Below are 17,270 nucleotides of genomic sequence, written 5' to 3'. Positions count from 1 at the left end.
AAGTGGAGGGATCTCTACTTATGTCAGAAACAAGTTTACTTTAATCCAAAAATGGTAACCAGGTACAGGGAAGATCATTATAGATCATGAGAGGATCAATCCATCAAGAAGATATAACAATTATAAATATATTCATGCCCAACATTGAAGCACCTAAATATATTAAGCAAATAAAAACAGATATGAACTGAGAAATAGACAACAACGCAACAATAGTAAGGTACTTCAATAACCCACTTTAGTCAGGCCGGCGTGGCTCAGCAGTTGAACACTGACCTATGATCCAGGAGATCGAAGTTCGATTCCTGGTCAGGGCACATGCCCGGGTTGTGGGCTCAACTCCTAGTAGGGGACGTGCAGGAGGCAGCCAATCAATGACTCTGTCATCACTGATGTTTCTCTCTCTCCCTCTCCCTTCCTCTCTCTCTGAAATTGATAAAGACATATTTAAAAAATACTCCACTTTAAACTCTGGAATGATCATCCAGACAGAAAATCAACAAGGAAATGATGGGTTTAAACTACACATTAGACCTAATCGACTTAATAGATGCCTATAGAACATTCCACCTGACAGCAGCAGAATACACATTCTCCTCAAGTGCACATGGAATATTTTCCAGAATAGATCATATCTTATGACCCATAACAGGTCTTAAAGAATTTTATTGCACTTTATTTTTTAATTGAATTTATTGGGTTAACATTGATTTATAAAATTATATAGGTTTCAAGTGTACAATTCTATAATACATTATCTGTGTATTGTACTGTGTGTCCACCACCCCAAACTCAAGTCTCTTTTGATCAACATTTATCCCCACTATACCTTCTACTACCTCCCACACCCCCCTCCTCCTCTGGTAGTCAACATGCTGTTTTAAAAGACTGAAATCATACCAAGCATCTTTTCCAACCACGATGGTATGAAACTCGATTAATGTGAGGAAAGCTGAAAAAACTGCAACTATGTGGAAACTAAACAACACACACCTAAATAACACACAGTTGATCAAAGAAGAGATAGAGAGGGAAATCAAAGATTATCTCAAGCAATTTAAAATGGAAACACAACATACGAAAACCTATTTGATGTGGTAAAAGCAGTCCTGAGAGGAAAGCTTATAGTCATAAATGCACATATTAAGAAATTTGAAAGCTCGCAATCAACCTTACTTTACACCTTAAAGAACTACAAAATCAAGAACATATTAAAGTCAAAGTTAGCAGAAGAAAGCAAACAATAAAGATCAGAGTGGACATAAATGAAATAGAGACCAGAAAGACAATAGAAAGTGTCAATTAAACTAAGATCTGGGTTGTCAAAAAGATAAACAAAAGTGACAAACTTTAGCAAGACAAACTAAAAAAAATGACAAATAAAATCAGAAATGAAAGTGGAAGAGGAAGAAACACTTTCAAACTCTCTTTACAAGGGAACATTACCCTGATAGCAAAACCGGATAAGGACACTACAAGCAAAGAAAACTATAGAACAATATCCCTGATAAACAAAGATGCAAAGATTCTCAACAAAATATTAGAAAACCAAAGTAATCAACTCATTAAAAGGTTTATACACTGTGGCTAAGTGGGGTTTATCCCTGGGATGCAAGAATGGTTCCACTTATGAATATCAATGAATTTACACCACATTATCAATAAATATACACCACATTAATACGATGAATTACAAAACTCATGTAATCACCTCAATAGATGCAGGAAAAGCTTTCTAAAATATACAACACCCTTTATTGATGAAAAGAAAAACTTCAACAGGTTGAGTATAGAAGGAATATACTCAACATGATAAAGGCCATATGTGACAAACCCACAGCTAGCATGATACTCAGTAGCAAAAAATAGAAAGCTTTTTCTCTACGATCAAGAACAAGATTAGAATGCCCACTCACACCACTCTTATGCAATATAGTACTTCAAGTTCTGTATAGAGCAATCAGGCAAGACAAAGAAATAAAAGGCATCTAAATCAGAAATAAAGAAGTAAAATTTTCATTATTGTCAGATGATATGATCTTATATAAAGAAAAGATCCAAAGACTCAATTAAAAACTGTTGAACCTGATCAATAAATTCAGAAATTTTCAGTATGTAAAATCAGTAAGTTAAAAACAGTTGCTTCCTTATACATGAAATATGAAACAGCTGAAAAATAAATTAAAAACAAACCCAATCATAACATCAAAAACAATAAAATGTCTAGGAATAAACTGACGAAGGAAGTGAATGATTTGTACAATGAAACTTAAAATGCTTTGATGAGAGAAATCTAAGAGGACCCCAACAAAATTAAAGAACATTCTATTTTCATGCATGGACAGACATAATATTGTTAAAATGTCCATGCTACCCAAAGCCACCTATAGATTTAACAAAATCTCTATCAAAATTCCAATGGAATTTTTCACAGAAATAGAAAAAAGAATCCTAAAATTTGTATAAAGCCACTTGAAACTTGTATGGTTCTGTGAACCAATGTCACTCCAATAAATTCAGTAAAAAAGGCAGTCTATTCAGTAAAAGGTTTTAAGAAAAATTAGAAAGATACATGGAAAGAAATTAAACTAGACCACCTTCTTGCACTGTATAAAAGAATAAACTCAAAAGGAATTAAAGACATAAATGTAAGACTCAAAACTGTAAAACTCCTAGGAAATAATAGGTAGTAAAATCTCAAAAATTTCTTTTAGAAATATTTTTTCTGATAAAGCTCCGCTGCAAAGGAATCAAAAGGAAAAATATAAACAAATAGGACTACATCAAACTAAAAATTTTTTTCGTAGCAAAGGAAACCATCCATAAAATGAAAACACAGCCCACTGAATGTAGGGACATATTCCCAAACTATACATGTGATGAGTGGTTAATATCCAAAACATATAGAACTCATAAAACTCAGCAGCAAAAATCAAACATTCCTATTAAACAAGGGGCAACATACTTGAATAAACTCTTTTCCAAAGAGGACAACACATGACTAATAGGCATACAAAAAGATTCTGAATGTCATTAATTATCAGAGAAATGCAAATTAAAATCACAGTGAAATATCACCTCATGTTTGTCATAATGACTATCATCAATAAATCAACAATCAAGAAGTATTGGCCAGGATGTGAAGAAAAGGGAAACCTCATACATTCTGTTGGTGGGAATGCAGATTGTTGCAACCAGTATGGAATGCTGTATGATGGTTCATCAAAAAATTGAAAATAGTCTCGGGCAATGTGGCTCAGTTGGTTCAGCATCATTCCCTGCTCCAGAAAGTTGCAGCTTTGATTCCCGGTCAGGTCACATGCCTGGGTTGTGGGCTTGATCACCAGTAGGGGGGAGACAGGAGGCAGCCCATCTCTCACATCCATGTTTCTCTTTCTCCCTTCCTCTCTCTCTAAAACTCAATAAACTATTTTAAAAATTAAAAATAAAAGTGCCATATGGCCCAGCAATTTCTCTTTTGGGTATATAGCTGAAGAAACCCAAAACACTAACTTGAAAGAATCTATGCATTTCTATATTCATTGCAGTGATATTTATAATAGGCAAGATATGGAAGTAACACAAGTGCCCATCAATAGACGAATGGAAAAATGTGGTACATTTATACAATGGAATATTACCATTGGTGAAATCATGGATGGACCTAAAATGTATTATGCTAAGTGAAATCAGTCAGTCAGAGAAAGGCAAATACCATATGATTTCAATTATATGTGGAATCTAAAGAACAATACAGACAAACAAACAAAAAAGAAATAGACTCATAGATACTGAGAACAGACTGATAAATACTGAGAACAGACTGACAACAGATGATATCCAGAGTTGAGTAGGGTTGGGATCTGTGTGAAAACAGTGAAGTCATTAAGAAAGTACAGATGGGCCTTAGCCAGTTTGGCTCAGTTGTTAGAGCGTCAGCCCGAGGACTGAAGGGTTATGGGTTTGATTCCAGCCAAGGGTTCGTACCTCTATTGCCAGCTTGATCCCTGGCCCTGGTCGGGGTGCATTCAGGAGGCAACCAATCAATGTGTCTCTCTCATATCCATGTTTTTTTTTTCTCTCTCTCCCCTCCCTCCTTCCCTTTCACTCTTTATGAAAAGCAATGGAAAAAATATCTTCAGTTGAGGATTAAAAATATATATATATGGAATAAAATTTACAGAAAAAAGAAGTGCAGATTGATTGTTACAAAAGAGCCATAGGGATGTAAAGTACAGCACAGGAATTATAGTCAATAATATTGCAATGACTATGTATGGTGCCAGGTGGGTACTGTAATCATTGAGGGGGACCCTTTGTAAAGTATGTGATTGTCTAACCACTATGTTGTACACCTGAAATTCATAAAAAATGTACTGAATGTAAACTGTAATTGAAATAGTATAAAAGTTAAAAATTAAAAATTATAGCTAAATTATAGAACAAACACCCTTGAGAATCACCTGAGGACTAGCTGAACAGAACACCTATAAATAATGATATAAAGAAGAAGCCACATTGAGACTGGTAAGAGAGGCAGAGTCTAGAAATGAGTTTTTCCCCACACCCGTGTGTAGTGGTTAAGAAATACCTTGAGATCTTGGCTATTTTGAGGAATCTCAGAGGGAAGGCAGGAGTGGTGTGTGGGTGGGGAGAGATTAATTAAAGAATTTGTATGTATAAATGCATAACACATGGACAAAGACAATAGTACAGGGAAGGCCTAGGGGTGAGGTGGATGCAGGGTGGAGGGGATCAGTGGGGAGAAAAAAGGGGACATCTGTAATACTTTCAACAATAAAGATAAATTTAAAAAAAATGAAAATAAAAAAAAGAAATACCCCAACTGTGGAAGTCACCCTTGATGGATGAAGGTTTTTAGCTCCACACCAGGCAGCACAGCCTGGAGCACCAGTGCCAGGAAGAGGACTCCCCAAAACAACTGTCTCTGAAAATCATCAGGGATTGTGTCCAGTGAGACAAAGGCTACTGGAGACCAAGATGTCCTTCTAAAGTTCTCGAAAACAGACTCACTCATTCACAAACACTTGCCCTAGGCTCCGGAGAAGGGACAACAGCTAGAAAAACACCAAGGACATACGGGGAGAAGCTAAATTTCCTGGGTTTAGGAAGAGGGCTGAAGGGGTAGCTCTCCGTGGGACTAAAGTGATGTCTTGGGCCATTGGTCCTTTGTTGAGTCCTTCCCCTACACAGCCAGCAGTCACAGGTGAAAGTGCTGGCAGGCCGTATTGGTTCCTAGCTGAATCCTCCCCACACACATAGCTAGCAGGTGCAGGCAGGCGCCAAATCTTACTACCTATGAACCTAACACTGTTCTCACCCCACCCTGGTGATCCTCTAAGACCCTGCCTCATCCTATTTATGTGCTTGGCCCAAACCTCTTTCAGAGACTAATGCACACAAGAGCCAGCCTAGGCCTGAGATTCAGACTTTCCCAAAATCTCTCAAAAGATCCACAAACCCCAAACAAGTACCTCTTGCTAAGCAGCTCCAAGTCCAGTACTAGTGGCAGACAGCCTCAGTATACAGCATAAACACTCTCAGGTGCTTCCAAGCCCGGCAAAGGCAGCTACGAATCACAGATAACTTCATAGCTCCTACCAGGTGGCCACAGGCTGGATACATGTAGCAGTGGACATTGGCCTACACAAGAGCTGCTCCCTACCCAGAAATCCCAGGACCAGCACACCTGTTGTCCAGCTTCAGATCACAACAGAAAACCACCCAATTAGCTTCACAAACAGCACAACCAAAGGGTGGACTCAGCAGGTATCATAGCCCCACTAAAAGCTTATCTTGCTCCATGGCAGGGCATGAACCTCTGCACAACAGCTCGTCCACTGTAGTCACAGCCAGTCCTTATAGCCAGTCAGCATGTAAGTCAGTCCCACCTACTTATGTGCTAACAGCAATCAAAGCTTCACTACAACAAGAGAGCACACACACCCCACAAAAGGGACACCCCTCGAGCATCCAAATCAGGTTACCAGGAAGACTGCACTACTGGGCCTCACAGGAGACCTACTACATAAGGACACTCTGCCAAGGCTGGTATACATAGCAGATCTACCTAACATAAAAATAAACACAAGGAGGCAGCCAAATTAGAGAACAAAAAATGTCCTAAATATAAGAAAAGGACAAAATTCTAGAAAAAGAACTATACAAAATGGAGGCAATCAATTTAATAGATGCAGAGTTCAAAACACTTGTTATAAGGATGCTCAGTGAACTTAGGGGAAGAATAGTTCTACAAAGACAATCAGAAAAAATAATAAAATATCAATAACTACATACCTATCAATTATTAAATGTAAATGGGTTAAATGCTGCAATCAAAAGACAAATGGATAAAGAAGATGTGGTACATGTATGCAATGGAATATTAGTTGGCCATAAAAAATGAAATGGTATAATTTGCAACACTATGGATGGACCTAGAAGATATTATGCTAAGGGCAATAAGTCAGACAGCAAAAGTCAAATACCACATGATGTCACTTAGATGTGGAATCAAAAAAAACAAAACAGGAACAAACCCATAGACACAGAGAACAAACTGATGCTTGCCGGATGGAAGGAGGGTTGGGGGATTGGTTGAAAAAGGTGAAGGGATTAAAATGTAAAAATTGGCAGTTATAAAATAGTCACAGGGGTGTAAATTATAGCATAAGGAATATTGTCAATAATATTGTAATAGCTATACATGGTGTCAGGTGGGTGCAAGACCTGTTGGAGGGATCACTTCATGAGTTATATAAATGTCTGTCTTATATGCTGGTTGTACACCTGAAACTATAATTTATTTTTTTCTTTAATTTAAAAAAAGAAAACCCTGAAGAAATCATGGAACAACTGTTAGACTTAAAACACATTTTTTTTTGGTAAAGTTGACATATAAAAAAATCAACAGTGTTTCTATATGCTAGTAACAAACTATTTGAAAAGGAAATTAAGAAAAATCCATTTACAATAGCAACAAAAAATTAAATATTTAGGAAAATCATCACGAAGTAGGTGAAAAGTTTGTACACTGAAAACAACAAAACATTGATTAAAGAAATTTAAAAAGACACGAAAACATGGAAAGATATTCTGTGTTCATGGACTGGAATACTTAATGTTGTTAAAATGTCCATACTTCCCAAAATGATTTACAGATGCAAAGCAATCCCTTTCAAAATTCCAATGGCATTTTTCACAAAAACATGAAAAACAATCCTAGTATTTATTTTGAACCACAGAAGACCACAAATTGTAAAGCAACCTTGAGAAAAACAAAGATGGATACGTTGCACATGATTTCAAAATATATTACAGCCCGGCCGAGCGTGGCTCAGCGGTTGAGCATCAACTTAGGATCCAGGTGATTGGGATTCGATTCCCGGTCAGGGCACATGCCCGGGTTACGGGCTGCAGCCGATCAATGACTCTCTCATCATTGATGTTTCTATCTCTCTCTCTCCCCCTCCTTTCCTCTCTCTGAAATCAATAAAGATATATTTTTAAAGAAAATAAAAAACAAACAAAATATATTATAAATATTCAGTGATAAAAACAGTATGGTACTGGCGTAACAGATATATACACAAATACAACATAATAGAAAGTCCAGAAATAAACCCACACATATAATGTCATGTTCTGTCAACAAAAGTGCCAAGAATACAAACTGGGGGAAAAATAGACTGTTCAGCAAATGGAGCTAGAAAAACTGAATATCCATGTGCAAAAGAATAAAATTACACAGTTATTTTACACTATACACAAAAAATAACTCAAAATGGATTAAGGATTTAAGCATGAGCCCTGATACTAGAAAACTTCTAGAAGAAATCCTAGGAAAATCTTTCATAGCATTGTTATAGGCAATGATTTCTCGGATATAGCACTGAAAGTACAGGTAACAAAATAAATTAAAAAATAAATAAATGAGATTACGTCAACTTAAAAACATCTGTACAGCAAAGAAATAATCAACAGAGTAAAATGGCAACCTACAAAATGGAAGAAATTATTTGTAAAACATATAGCTTACAATGATTATTATCCAAAAATATAGAAATAACTACAACCCAATAGCTAAGAAATGAATATCCTTATTAATAAATAGGAAGAAGGCCAGAATAGGTATTTCCCCAAAGAAAACATAAAATAGCTAAAAGATATATGAAAAGATGCAGAACATCACTAATCATCAGAGAAATTAAAATCAAACCCACAATTAGCACCCCACATAAATTAGGATGGCAAATATAAAAAAATATTGCTATCAGAAAACAAAATAAATACAGGCCCAAATAATTGATATTTGGACTGTTCTGATATTCACTGCAAAATTATTCACATATTAACAGTCCAAGATATGGAAACAAACTAAATATGCATTGACAAATGAATGGATAAAGAAAATGTGGTATGTACATACAATGGAATATTATTCACCCTTGAAAAAGAATGAAAACCTGCCATATGTGAAAACTTATATGAGTAAGAGAGGAGAGATTGAAATCAGCAGAAAAAATATTTGAAAGAGATAATGTCCAAAATCTCCCCAAATATCATGAACAACATTAATCTAAACATCCATGAAGCTTAATGAACTCCAAGTGATACAGTAGATTCACAATTAGACACCATCATAATTAAGCTATCAAAACACAAAGATTGATATCTTGAATGCAGAAAGAGAAAAGTGACTCATCATATACAAGCTTATATAAAATCTTGTACTATAGACAGGAGTAGTCTTGTGAGACTTAGAGCTTTCTTTTTATTGTCTAGGAAGAGATAAAAATTCTGCCCTGAATTGTAAACTATTAAGTGTATACATGTATTACTCAATATTTTTATGATGGTAAAAATTAAAATTTACAACGTTAACCACTTTTATGTGTGCAGTACTATAGTGTTAACAATGTGCACATTGTTGTGCAACAGATATCTAGAACTTTTCACCTTACAAAACTGAAACTCCATACCCATTGAACAACTCATTCTCCATTTCCCTCTTCCCCCCTTCCCTCTGGCTTCTGATGCCCACCATTCCAGCCTCTAGTGTCCACCATTCTACTTTCAGTTTCTAACAATTTGACTACTTCTGATACCTTATATAAATGGAATAATACAGTACTTGTTCTTTTGTGACTGGCTTATTTCACTTAATGTCCTCAAGGTTCATCCATGTTGTAGCATATGGCAGGATGTTCTTATTTTTCATGACAGAGTGATATTTTCTTGTATCTATATACTACATTTTCTTTATCTATTGATGGATATTTAGGTTGTTTCTATTTCTTAACTATTGTGACTAATGCTGAAACACACATTATTGTGCAAATATCTTTTAAGATCTTCTTTTCAATAATTTTATATGTGTACCAGAAATTGGATTGCTGTATCATGTGGTAATTCTTTTTTAAAATGTTTCAAGAACCTCCATACTGTTTTCCATAATAACTGCACCATTTTACATACCCACTGACAGTGCACATGGGTTCCAATTCTTCATGTGTTTTTTTCCTGTTCTTTTTTAAAGTGGCTAAACTATGGATGTTTTTGATATCTCGTGGTGTTTTGATTTGTGATATTTCAGGTGATTTCCCTGATGATTAGTAATGTTGAGCATATTTTCATATGCTTGTTGGCCTTTTATATCTCTTCTATGAAAATGCCTATTTGAGTATACTTTGCCCATTTTAATCAATTATTTCTTTTATATTGTTGAGTTGTAAGAGGTTTAAGGACATATTCTGAATATTAACCCCTTATCAGGCTTGCAGATATGTTTTCCTATGCTGCATATTGTGTTGTTTTTTTTTTCATTTCCTAATATTGTTGCCTTTACTCTGTAGAAATTTTTACCTTTAAAGTGGCCCCCTTTCTCTATTTTTTAAATTTTTCTGTGCTTTTGCCCGGCCGGGTGTGGCTCAGCGGTTGAGCATCAACCTAGGATCCAGGCGGTCGGGGTTCGATTCCCGGTCAGGGCACATGCCCTGGTTGCGGGCTAGCCGATCAATGGTTCTCTCATCATTGATGTTTCTATATCTCTCTCTCCCTCTCCTTTCCTCTCTCTGAAATCAATAAAGATATTTTTAAAAAATTAAAAAAATAAAATTTTCTGTGCTTTTGATATCACACCAAAATATCATTGCCAAGAGCAATGTGATAAAGATTTTCTCATATGTTTTCCTCTAGGAGTTTTACAATTTCAAGTTATGATTAGGTTTTTAATCCATTATGAATTAATTTGTGTATATGGTGTAAGTTAAGAGTCTGGCTTCATTTTTCTTTTGAATGCCGATATCCAGTTTTCTCAACATCATTTACTGAAGAGAATATCATTTCTCCATTGTGCAGCCTTGGTACCCTTGTTGAAGATAATTTTACCAGATATGTGAGGGTTTATTTCTAGGTTCTCTATTTTGTTCTATTAGTCTATGTGTCTGTTTATATGCCAGTGTCATGCTATTTTGACTACTGTACTTTTGTAATATGTTTTAAATTAAGAAATGTGAAGTCTCCAGTTTTCTTTTTTTTTAATTTATTTTATTGTTGAAAGCATTACAGATGTCCCCCATTTTTTCCCTTTACCACCCTCCTCTCATCTCCTCAGTTCTTCCCCTGTCTATAGTCTGTGTCCATGGACTGTACATATATGCTTCTAAGTTCTTTGGCCTTTTACTTTTTAAAGATTGTTTGGCTATTTGAAGTCCATTGATATTCCATATGAATTGAAAGATGATATTTTTCTATTTCTGCAGAAAATGTCACTGGGATTTTGATAGAGATTGCATTGAATACGCAGATTGCTTTCAGTAGTATTGACCTTTTAACAATATTCAGCATTTCAATTCATGAACACAGGGTTTATTTCCATTTGTTTGTATGTTATTCTAATTTTTTTTAAATCAATGTTTTGTAGTTTTGATGTACAAGGCTTTTGCCTCCTTGGTAAAGTGTATTCTCGGGTATAATTTTTTCTTGATGCTATTGTAAATAGGATTATTTTCTTAATTTCATTACTAACATATAGAAATGAGTGCATAGAAACTATAGTGTATAGCCCTGCTGGGTGTGGCTCAGGGATTGAGTGTCGATCTAGGATCCGGATCCAGGCAATCGGGGTTTGATTCCTGGTCAGGGCACATGCCCAGTTGCAAGCTTGATCAATGACTCATCATTGATGTTTCTATCTCTCTCTCCCTCCCCCTTCCTCTCTCTGAAATTAATAAAGATATATTTAAAAAAAAAAAAGAAAAGAAAAATAAATTATAGTGTATAGAAATGTGACCAATATTTGCATGTAGATTTTGTATTATTAAACTGTTTAATTTGTATATTAGTTCTTACTGTTCGTGCAATCTTTAGGGTTTTTAATACATATGATCATGCCGTCTCAAATAATAGAAAAATTTTCTTTCTTCTTTCCAATGTGGATTGGATGCCTATTGTTTATTTTCCTTGACCAATTGCTCAGTTATTTCATTGTTATATTAAATAAAAGTGATAAAAGTGGTCATCTTTGTCTCTCATTTTAGAAGAAAATGTCAAATTTTCACCATTGATAATGTCGGCTATAGGCTTTTCTAAAATGTCCTTTATTAATATTGATTCATGTTCCTTCTCTTTTTAGTTTGTTGAGTGTTTCAATCCTAAATTAGTGTTGAATTTTATCACATTCTACTTATGCATCAGTTGAGATTATTATGTGTGTTTCTTTAACCATTACTCTGTTAATTTAGTGTATTATAATTATTTATTTATGAATTTTGAACCATTCTTCCATTCCAGGAAGAAGTTCTATTTGGTCAGGTTGTATAAACATGATGCATAATCATGGTGAGAGGTGAGACATAGAGATCAGAGAGAGAGTGAGGGAGAGAGAGAATATATAAGAAATCAGTTTACAACTATCACGGAGCCATGGAGCCTGAGAATTTCCAAGAAATTCCAATACCTATATGCACCTAGCTGGACTCCCAGGTAAGTCAATGGTGTAGTTTCAGTTTGAGTCTGAAGGCCTGAGATCCAAGAGAATCAATAGTATAAGTTCCATTTTGAAAGCTAGTAGGGTTGACACCCAAGAAGAGCAGATTTTTAGGTTTGAGTATGAAGGTACAAAATCCTCAAGCAGTCAGTCACTATGATTTCACTCTTACTGGTTTTTTTCATTCTTTTTAGTTATTCAGTTGATTGGAGGAGGCCCAATCATTAGGAAAGAAAATCTGCTTTACTAAGTCTGCTGATTCAAATGTTCATCCCATCCAGAGGCACACTCACAGACACACCCAGAATAATTTTTTTTTCCAATTATCTGTCATTCTTTGGCCTTTTCACATTGACACATAAAATTATCTCGCACTTTTTCATATCTTTTATAAAAATTGAGAAAGATTGATTTCAATTATTTAAATGTTTGTCAGAATTCTCCATTGAAGCCAACTAGTTCTGAGAAGTTCTTTAATGGAAGGTTTTTGGTTACCAATTCCATCTCCTTACTAGTTATATATCTGTTCAATATTTTATGTCTTTATGGTCCAGTCGTTGTAGGTTTTAAGTGCTTCGGAATTTTCTAGGTTATCACATAAGTTGGGATATAATTGTTCAGAGTAGTCTCATGTGATTCTTTTATTTTCATGTGGTAAGTTGTAATATCTCTTTTTTATTTATGGTTTTATGTATTTTAGTCTTTTTTCTTTCAAATTTTTTGACAGCATTAGAAATATAGTCAATAATTTTAAAATACTATGTATAGTGCCAGATGGGTACTGGAAATATCAGGGGGAACACTTTGTAAAATGTATGATTGTCTAAAAACCACTATGCTGTACACTGAAATTAATACAAAATAATTTTGAATGTAAACTGTAATTGAAAAATTAAATTAAAAACTAAATGAACAACTCTACCTAATATTTTGTTACTTCATTCTCTATTTCATCTCTAATCTTTAATACTTCCTTACTGCTGCTAAAATTGTATTTATTTTTTATTCCATTTCTGGTTCCTTTAGGAGTAAAGTTATGCTGTTAATTTGAGATTTTTTTAATGTAGATATTAACTGCTACAAATTTCCCTCTGATTACTCATCACTTTTTCTACATACCATAAGATTTTGCATGTTCTATTTTTATTATCATTTGTGTCAAAATATTTTCTAATTTCTCTTGATTTCTTCTTTTACCTATTGGTTGTTCAAGAGTGTTTTGTGTAATTTCCACCTACTTATGAATTTTGTAGTTTCCTTCACTGTTGATGAAGTTCTATTTTATTGTGATCAGAAACAGTAGTTGGTATGGTTTCAATTGTTTTAAATATGTTAAGACTTCTTTTGTGACCTAACATATGATCTAGCATTAAAAAAATGTTTTTTGTGTGCCTGTGAAGAATGTGTAATCTACTGTTGTTAGGTGGAGGGTTGTATATATGTCTATTAGGTGCCTTTTTTTGTAGTTTTGTCAAAGTTCTGTTTTCTTATTGATTGCTCTGCTTCTTGCATACATTATTGAAATGTAGTATTGAAATTTCCTACTATTGTTATGTTATGGTCTATTTTTATCTTCAATTATTTTAATATTTTTTAAATTTATCTTTATTGTTGACAGTATTACAGATGTTCCCTTTTCCCCCCACTCATCCCCCTTCACCCAGTTCCAACCCCACCCCAGGCCTTCATCACACTATTGTCTGGCTGATCAAATCTTTGGATAATGCTATCTAGTGATATTTTAGTTCTGTTATTGTAGTCTTTATCTCCAGAAATTGTTTTTGCTTTCTATCTCCTTCTTGAATGTCACATTTTTATGCATATTTTTTCTGATTTTGTTTGGTTGTCTTGTATGTTATTAAACTTTTTAAGATAATTATGTTTCATTCTTTGTCAGGTAATTCATATATATCCATTTCTTAAAGGTTGGTGTTTGGAGATTTATTTTGTTCCTTTCCTTGGGCCATGTTTTCCTCTGTCTTAATATGCCTTGGAACATGATACCGGAGTTTGGGTATTTGAAAAGCAACCACTTCTGCCAGTCTTCACAGACTGGCTCCTTGCTGGGAAAGACCTTTACCAAAAAGTCTTGATAGAGAGTCTTGAGGGCCCTGAAACTTTAACTGAGGATTCAACTTTTCTGGTCTTATGCCAGGAATCAACCAATTAGAGAGAGAGTTTTTCTAATTTTTTAGAAATTAGAGAGTTTTTCTAATTTTTTTAGGAGCTGATAAGCTCTCCCTCCCTCCAGTTTCTCTCTTTGGTACTGAAGTTTATCTGTTCCTACAACAAGCAATCTAGCTCTCCATTCTTCTCACTGGCCTCCAGGCACCCAAAATAAGCTTGTTCCCTATCAGCACTAGTGACAGCTGGCCTTGTTCACACTTTGACCTCTCGCAGGTACCTCCAAGCCCAGCACAAGTAACAGCCATGTGCAGATCACTTTTTAGTTCCTGCCCTGTGGCTCTGGACAGAACACAGGCAGTGGTTGATCTTTGCCTGCACCTCCTAGGAGGCCCCAGAGCCAGAACACGCAGTGGACAGCTTCAGACCACATTGAATCACAACCCAACCACCTCCACAAGAGACACACTCAAGGAGCAAACTCAGTAGGCATCAGAGCCCCACCAAAGTAAGTCCTGCTCATGAGGTGGGCTCCTGCACAACTAGTCCTCCACAGTATTCGCAGCCAGCTCTTGAAGCTGATTAGCAAGGAGATAAATCACTACTATTGACATGCCATCAACAATCAAGGTGAAACTACAATAGGAGGATATACACAGCCCCCACCTGGAGTGCTCAGTATGGATTAATGTGAAGTCTTTGCCACTGGACCCTACAAAAAAACCTACTAATTTAGGGTACTCCACCAAGCCTGGGAGACATATCAGCTCTACCTAATACATAAAACAAACACAGGGAGTCTGTCAAAATGAGAAAACAAAGAAACACGTCCCAAATGAAAGAACAGAACAAAAATCCAGGAAAAAAAAGTAAACCAAACAGAGACAAGCAATCTACTAGAACAAGAGATCAAAAGACTCAATATAAGGATGCTCAATGAACCTAGGAGAAGACTACATGAACTTAGGTAGAACTTCAACAGCATAAACAAGGACATGGAAATCATAAAAACCAGACAGAAAAAAAGGATACATTAACTGAAATGAAGAATAATTTACAGGCTATCAGTGGATTTCTCAGCAGAAACCTTACAGGCCAGGAGAGATTGGAATGACATATTCAAAGTGTCAAAAGACATAAATTAATAGCTAAGAAAACTTTATCCAGCAAATTTCTCCTTCAGATATGAAGGAGAAATAAAGGGTTTCTCAACCAATAACTGATGAAGTTCACCACCACTAGCCATACCTGGCAAGAAACACTAAAAAGAGTTTTTTAAAAAACTCTTCAGTTTAACTGAAATGAAACAAATCTAAAAAGTGACAAGGAAACACATTATACAAAACATTCGTGAAGGTGTAGTCAGAATTAGAAAACTGCTATTATTTATTAGAATGGTATATTAACCATTCAACTGTAGTATAAGTGGTAAATGAAAAGAGTAGTAAAATAATTTTACATACCATATGTTGTTAATAAATTTATGAACATAAGATGAGGCAAATTGTAACATGAACAGTGTAAAAGGGAGGAGCCAAAGAAAGGAACATTTATGCCATTCAAGATAAGTTGTTATTAGCCTAAAATGAACTGTTGTATATATAAGATGTTTTGCATAATTCACAAGGTAATGATAAAGCAAAAACTTAGATTAGACACACAAAAGACAAATACATTAGTAATAGCATACCAGCAGAGATATATACCATTTTACAAAAGTAGGCAGAGATAGTGGGGAAAAGAAACAGTGGAAATAAAAAGCAACCCAAGAACAATTAAAGAGATGGCATTAGGAAGTCCTAACATATTAATAATTTCTCTAAATGTAAATGGATTAAATTTACCAATCAAAAGCATAGTGGCTAATTAGCTGGATAATAAAACAAGACCAAACTGCATTCTGCCTGTGAGAAACCTGTCTCACATTTAAGTATGCATATACACTAAGAGCAAAGTGATGAAAAGTAGTATCCCATGCATGTGGAAATCAAAAGAAAATGAGAGTAGCTATACTTATATCACATAAAATCGATTTTAAGCCTAAAATGGTAACTAGAGAAAAGGAAGGACATTATGTAATGATAAAGGTATATATTCATCAATGAGATATAACAGTTATAAACATATAAGCACCCAACAGTATGGCACCTAAATATATTAAGCAAATACTAACAAGTATGGAGGGAGAAATAGAAAAATTACATTAATAGTAAGGGACTTCAGTACCTCACTTTCAACAATGCATAGATCATCTAGACAGTAAATCAGAAGGAGATGATGGACTTGAACCATACATTAGACCTAATGGCCCTAATTGACATATATAAAACATTCCATCTAACAGCAGCAGATAAATATTCTTCTCAAGGCACAAAGATAATATTTCAGGAAAGAACATATGATAGGACCCAAAACAAGTCTTAGCAAATTTAGGAAAATTGAAATTACATCAAGTATCTTTTTCAAAACTAATGGTTTAAAACTAAAAATCAACAGAATGAAGAAAGCTAGAGAATATGCAAATATGTGGAAACAAAACAGCATACTCCTGAACAACCAATGGGGCAAAGAAGAAATCAAAAGAAAAATAACCAATTATCTCCAAATAAATAAAAATGAACAACACAACATACCAAGATCTGTGGAACACTGAAAGAGCAGTTCTGAAAGGGAAGGCCATAATGATAAATGCATACATTAAGAGATGAGAAAGATCTCAACCAACCTGCCCCTACACCTCAAAAAACTAGAAAAAAATGAGCAAATGAATCTCTAAGTTTGCAGAAGAAAATAAATAATAAAGATCAGAGTGGAAATGAATGGAACAGAGACAAGAAAAACAATAGAAAAGATGAACAAAACTAAGAGCTCATATATAAAATGATTTAAAAATGAATTTGTCAATATTAAAATTTCTTTTTCAGACATTTTATTAGTAGTATATAGAAATGCAACAGTTTTCTCTAAGTCAATGTTATATCCTGCAACATTACTGAATTTATTGATTAAGATCAACAGATTTTTATCTGAGTCTTTGGGGATTTTTATATAAAACATCACATAATGTGCAAATAATTACAAATTCACTTCTTCATATATGATTTGGATGACTTTTATTTCTTTGTCTTACCAAATT

This window comes from Miniopterus natalensis, chromosome X (genome assembly GCF_054644295.1).
Source record: "Miniopterus natalensis isolate mMinNat1 chromosome X, mMinNat1.hap1, whole genome shotgun sequence".
NCBI classification, from domain to species: domain Eukaryota; kingdom Metazoa; phylum Chordata; class Mammalia; order Chiroptera; family Miniopteridae; genus Miniopterus; species Miniopterus natalensis.
The sequence above is the reverse complement of the archived record's forward strand: the minus strand, read 5'-3'. Positions refer to the sequence as shown.